The sequence below is a fragment of the Panthera uncia genome, chromosome A2 (assembly GCF_023721935.1).
Source record: "Panthera uncia isolate 11264 chromosome A2, Puncia_PCG_1.0, whole genome shotgun sequence".
Classification (NCBI taxonomy): domain Eukaryota; kingdom Metazoa; phylum Chordata; class Mammalia; order Carnivora; family Felidae; genus Panthera; species Panthera uncia.
The window spans coordinates 142,468,572-142,474,787 of record NC_064816.1 but is presented as its reverse complement, the minus strand read 5'-3'; positions in this window follow the sequence as shown (position 1 = coordinate 142,474,787).

The following is a 6,216-nucleotide window of genomic DNA, read 5'->3' as shown; positions in this document are numbered from 1 at the left end:
CAAGTTAACAATGTTTTCCCAAGAGCACAGAGAGGTGGAGGCCAGTGGATATGGATGGCACACAGAAGTAGCTTTTGGGGTTTTGTTTTTTCAGGCTGGAAGCCATGGGTGGGCAGAGAGTCCAGCTCATTTCCAGGGGCTCCATCATCCTTACTTAGCATTTATACTGCAAGGCTCCACCCACAGAGCGCCCCTCCCATCACCTTTGGAAGGTATTCATGGAGCCACAGTGACTTTCGAGCTACCTGCAATTACTCTCCAGCTCTCTCCTGGGTATTTGCACACTTTGGAATGGCTTTCTGAGGAGGTTTGTTTTTTAGATCGTTAACTCCTGACTGGCTGCACCTAACCAGACGTTTAGGGTAAGAGAAAGCTTTTCTCCCCTGTCTATAAAGTAAAAATGACAGCAGTATCTGCTGACTTGCCAAAACCACAGGACTATTGGTGGCGAACGAATGGGATTGTCCCAGAGAGACTAGAAAGTCCCCTGGAGAAGAGGTATTTTAACAGAGAGGTCTGAGGCCCAGTTCTGTCTGACTGCAAAGCCCTGTTCTTAACTCCTACATTCCACCACCTTGGGAATAAACGTGGCTTGCATACTGAGCTACGTTCCAGGGAACCCTGATTGGAACGACCACGTTACAGCAGCAGCCTTAACCTCTCAGCCTTCAGTACCTTCAAAGGCCAAAGTGTCCCCTTCTGGACTGTCCCTACCTGAGAACTTTGACTCCCACCTGCCTCATCCTTGTCATTTTTTAATTTCAGGAGGAAAGTGGCAAGGGATGCCATCTGGGGATAAAGGCGGAAAAGAGAAAAGGCACGGTGAGCACAGCCAGGCGGAGGCAAGTGGCAGCCATTCCCTTGGTGTCAAAAGCCCTTATTCTCTCCTGCTGGCCCCACCTCCCTGTGGCATTGGCTGCAGGGCACGGCAGACGGGATTTCGTCCCACCGTTGACTTATTAAAGACCCCTCCGTTTGGGCAGGAGCTGTGTCTTTTGTTTCTGAGAGCATATGGCATCTTGGAATGCCAAATGGTAAGAGCTGGACTCTGAGGGGCCCCACCTGGGGCCCCGCAGGACCGGGTCAGAAGCTGTGCTTGCCTAATTGAGTTAGGACCTGTCAGGCACCAGTTAGGCTAGAAATACACAGGAAGCTGGAGGAAACTTGTCAGATAGGAAAACAGAAGAGAGGCTGCAGGCAGAGTGGCAGGTGTCTGTGGGACCTCCAGAAGGCAAACACACCCACCCATCGCCGCAAGAGTCCTTCTCTCTCCTTGCGGGAGATGTTTTCACACATCAGACCGCACTACCGTAAACACTGCGATAAGGCAATACAGTGCACATGAGTTGATGCAGCTTGGGGTGAGGGCAGGACGGGTAGATGGGTGGGGACCTGTTCTTGGGCATGTTTGCTTCAAGATTTTGGCAAATACGATTCTAGAGCAAGCTCCCCTCCCTCTGGGACCCCATAACAGGCTCCCTGTTGCCAGGAGTGGAATTTCCCATCATGCTCCCTTCCTCTTGTCAACTGCTGGCACTGCGAGCACTGGAAGGCGGGCTGACAAGGTTAAGGGGAGAGAAGATCTGATATGCTATCATGCTTCTCCGGTCCATGACAGGCAGGCTTGTGTGGAGTGGGCCCATGGCTTTCCTCTGCTCCCCTCCCCAAATAACCCTCCGGTGTGCCAATCAGAGAAGAAGATAAGAAGCTGACTCTGAGTCCTGCTCCCAGAGCCTAAACCTTGAGGCAATTATTTATGGGAGCTCCGCAGTGTCGATCAGCCTCAAGCCTGGGGCCTCCTTTCCACGTGGCACTGTGGCAGCACCACGTGGAAGCTGTCACAGCAGCGGGGACTGCATTCAGCAGGGACAGGAGGGAGCTCTCCCGCATCCCCTGTGCGTCACGCTGGTCCCCATAACTCGACAGCGACAACCACTGGGAGAGCATACCCGCCGCTGAAACTCTGGCTGTGGGACAGACCCTCCCCTATGCGTGGAGGCCAGTAAGCCCCCAAGCAAAAGTCCACACTGACACCCCAGGTCACCTAGGGCAACTCGAAGTGCCTATCAGGGTCACGCTGAAAATTATTTATTGCTGGTCCACAGTGAGGTAAGCACAGAAACTGAGCTAGCATTTTGAGACTGTTACAGCAATGCAGAAGAGTAATTTAGTAGGTTTATTCTAGTAACACAAAGGGGAGTTGTATTTTCCTATCTTTTTATTTCACTTTCCCAGAAACGTATTCTAAAAAATACATTTTTAAGAAAAATATAGATTTTATAAAAATACCATTCTGCAAGAAATTGTCAAAGAAAAACCCTGTTCCTTCATCCCAGATGGTTCGAGAAGCACGAGTCTAGATATAGTCCACTGCTCCAAGTATATGGCACCGAAGCCTCCAGGCCACTGCCTACTTGTCCTCTTTCTTAGGAATTCTGAGAGTGCGAGAGCAGAGAACGAGAGAAGAGGAAAGAGACAGGCAGGCTGTCTGACGGGAAATACTTCCTTCCAGTTAGAGCAGGCTCCACCTGAAACCAGAGAGCCCGTATTCCAACAAAGAGGCACAGCAAATCCAGTCCTTTCTGGAACCCTTTCCTGAGTTGATGACTATGGGGCAAGTCAAAACAAAAGCAACTCTGCTGAAACACTGCAGGCGAGGCCCCTCTGGGCGGCTACCCAGAAAGCCCAAAGCAAGGCCGTCAGCGCACCAGCCCTGAAAACATTCACTCTCGGCCACGGCCACTCTCCTCGCACGGCCTGGCTGCCTCGATGCCCCTCAACACTTCCTTTCCAGTCGGGAGGTTCTCGCCTTTTGAAGAATACAGGCAGATCAGGACCCGCACCCCCACCTATTGCTTAGGCGGAGTAAGTCTTCCAGAGAACATTTTCCAGCTCGAGCAGAATACCTAGTGACTAGAAAACGAAAGCACTGTGGTCACACACATACTTGTGCTTGAGTTCTGACTCCTCCACCCCCTACCCGTGTGACTTGGGCCCTCCGCTTACTCTACTGGGGCCTCAGTGTCTGCATCTACGGAATGGACATAACAATACCTAACACCTACTGAATGAATGGCTGTACTATATGCTACATACTGGCTATTTGCTTTAGCTGGAAAATCTCAACCGTAGGAGATAAGCACGTCTATTCCTGCAGGTGAGGAAACAGGTTTAGAGCAGCTGAGAACTTGCCACGTTTCCACGGCGAGTGAAAGTCAGGACTCCGCGTCCTGTGACCTTCTTCCCAGAGTTCTTGTGTTTGATTATTGTGGGATGTTGTCGTAGCTTCACTACCTGCCTCACGGGACTGCGGTAAAGATGGAGTGATGGACTTATCACAGTACTTTTCCACGTACGAGTTGCTATTGCTTCTGATATGGTTTTCCGAAGGTTCCTCCGGGCCTCTGAATGTCCCCTGGCTTCAAGGCTACCACCTAGGGCAGCAAAAGCTTGGTGAGTTCCAGAAGGAACCAAGCCAGGGTTTCCCTGGCAGGTGGCCCAGCCTGCACATCCTTTCACAGTCCAGGGTCTCCTAGAAATATGCCAACAGCAAATCAAAGGCTCCGAAGCAAATCTCAATAGTTACTCAATTTCAGGCTCTGAAGCATTTCCAGCCCTGCACCTCACATCCAAGCTCTCCCATGTTCCCAGCTCCGGGATCCGTCCACTACATCTTTCTAAATGCTGAGCCCCTCTCTGCAGAAGACCAGAGATACCGACTATAAAAAAGGGGAGTAGGACCAAAGGGTATGGAAGACACTTGGGGAGGTTGCCTGAGTGTCCATAAATATTTATGCCCTTTTGACGAGTCCATGTTGGAGCCAGGACTCTCGCTGGGGCTTTCCGTGGAGGACTTTTAGTGCACGATTAGGGAAAGCCGAATACCAGCTCCTTTCCCTGCCGTGCCCTTGAAAACCTCAGACCCATGCTACTGGTGCATCCTGTTGAGGGTCAATTCTGTGTCAGGCAAGGTGTCCCTGGCATCTCTAACCCGTACAACACACTGCGGCATAGGTATTAGTATTCCCACTTTACAGATCAGGAAACTGAGGTTAGAGAAGATACGTAGCTGGCCTAAGGCGAAACAGCCAACAGGTGGAGCCAGAATACGACCCAGCTCTGATGAGTACTTGTGTCCGAACCTGTCCCCCTCCCAGAGGCTCTCTGTGCCCTCCTCCTGGGACAGGATCCTGGATCCCTACTAGGTTCTAGTTTCCTCCCCCTTCCTCCCCCTTCCCTGAGCTCCTGGAAGGACTTCACTGCACCATCAACATCCCAAATGATCCCTCATGAATTCTAGCTTCCACATCACCCTGCCAGGAGGTGGATGTGTGGGCTCTTCACCTGTCCCTCTTCGAGTCTCATTTGTTTTACTTCCAAGGTTGTGCTACCGAGAGGAAAAGATAGTCTCATTTATTGGGTTGATGCAGAGTGTCTGCAGCCCTTGCTCATTGGTGCTTAACCGCCTCCCAATTTACAGGAGGGACTCATGTCAAAGCCTCTACTGGAGATACCCTCAGCACAGCTTTGTTCCAGGCTTATGGGTTTCTGGAAACACAGAGCAGGAAAATGTCATATCCCTTGTCCCCCAAAGGGCAGTGATGAGTATGTCAGAGACACAGGCTAAGCCTCTGAGTGACTATGTCCCATGTCAGTGATGGCATAGTGCCCACAGTGCCACCAATACCAGAATCCCCTTGGGTGCTGGCTTGTTAAAACATAAATTCTTGCATAATAATGCCATCTGCAATGGAGTCCAGGAATATTCCCAGGCTTCCAGGTGATTCTGACATTTACAGAAGCTGTACAATCTTTGGGTTTTTTTTTAAGTTTATTTATTTATTTTGAGAGAGAGAGAGAGAGAGAGAGAGAGAGTGCAAGAGAGAGCGTGAGCAGGGGCGGGGGGGAGAGAAAGAGAGGGAGAGAGAGAATCCCAGGCAGGCCCTTCACTGTCAGCACAGAGCCTGATGCAGGCCTTGCTCCCCACGAACCACAACCTGAGCCAACATCAAGAGTCAGATGCTTAACCAACTGAGCCACCCGGGCGCTCCCAGAAATTGTACGATCTTTGACTTAGAGCCGGGTTTCCGAAGCAGAACCATCTGGATTCAGGTCCTGACTTGGGGCAAGTTGCCTAACCTCCTTAAGCTTCAGTTCTCCCCTATTGTAAAGCAAGAAGAGCCGTAATGTCTGCCTCCTCAGGCATCGGGACGAGACGGAGAGAAAGGGCTTCGTTCGTGACAGCTAAGGAGCCCCTCTAAGGTTGTCCGCTTCAGTCCCACCACCCCACCTTGAACACAGTGCCCAGACGTGGTAAGTATTCACACGGCAAAGGTCAGACACCTGATGGATTTTGCTCTCACAAACCAGGGGAAATTGAGGAAACTCACCGAAGAGATCATTACAGGTGAAGGACAGTGACTAGAGGGCCAAACTCTTTCTAACTCTAAGCAGTCAACCCACAAATACATGGTGAACACCTGCTGTGAGTCTAACAGTGCAGGGCAACCACTGTTCTTAGCCACCACAACTCAGATTTTACTCGAGGAGATGAGGTAAAAACATACAGGCACAAGTAAAATAAGAATGAACTAAAAGAACAAAGCAGTCATCGAAAGATGCTCCCTGTTGGTTTATTCATTCAGTGTACGTATTCGTGAATTGCCAATCACGTGCCGTAGACTATACTAGAAACCTTAGAAAAAAGGCTGAATAAAAAAGGACTGTATTCAGTCCCTGCCTCAAGATATTTAAAGGCCACAAAAGGAGACAGATCAGCAAATACAATGAGCAAATCAACGTTCGTGATTAATTTACTTTCTTCTGGCTACACGTACTGAAAAAGGTGAAGTTTCACAATATTCAAAATACTTCATTCAGAGACTAGATCAGCCCTAATATGTAAGGAAGGCATCTGAGGTCTGGTTTCCTGTCTCAGAGGGTGCAGCGCTTCGGACTCAGAGTCTAGAGGGAAATATGCCAAGTAGAGCACGATCAAAGTAGCAACGGCAGAAAGTTTTGAAACTCTTTAATCTAAACTTGTATCTTATTCCTGTGGAGTGTGAAAGCACACGTAAATCTGTTCTAAACAGTTAACCACAATGCAAGGCAAGGGGAAACAGAGAGAATGCCAACCCACCTTTAATAACCCCAATAGTGGGAGGAGGCAGAGGGTTTGGAGGGAATCCAATCACATCCACACTCTGCAGACTCACA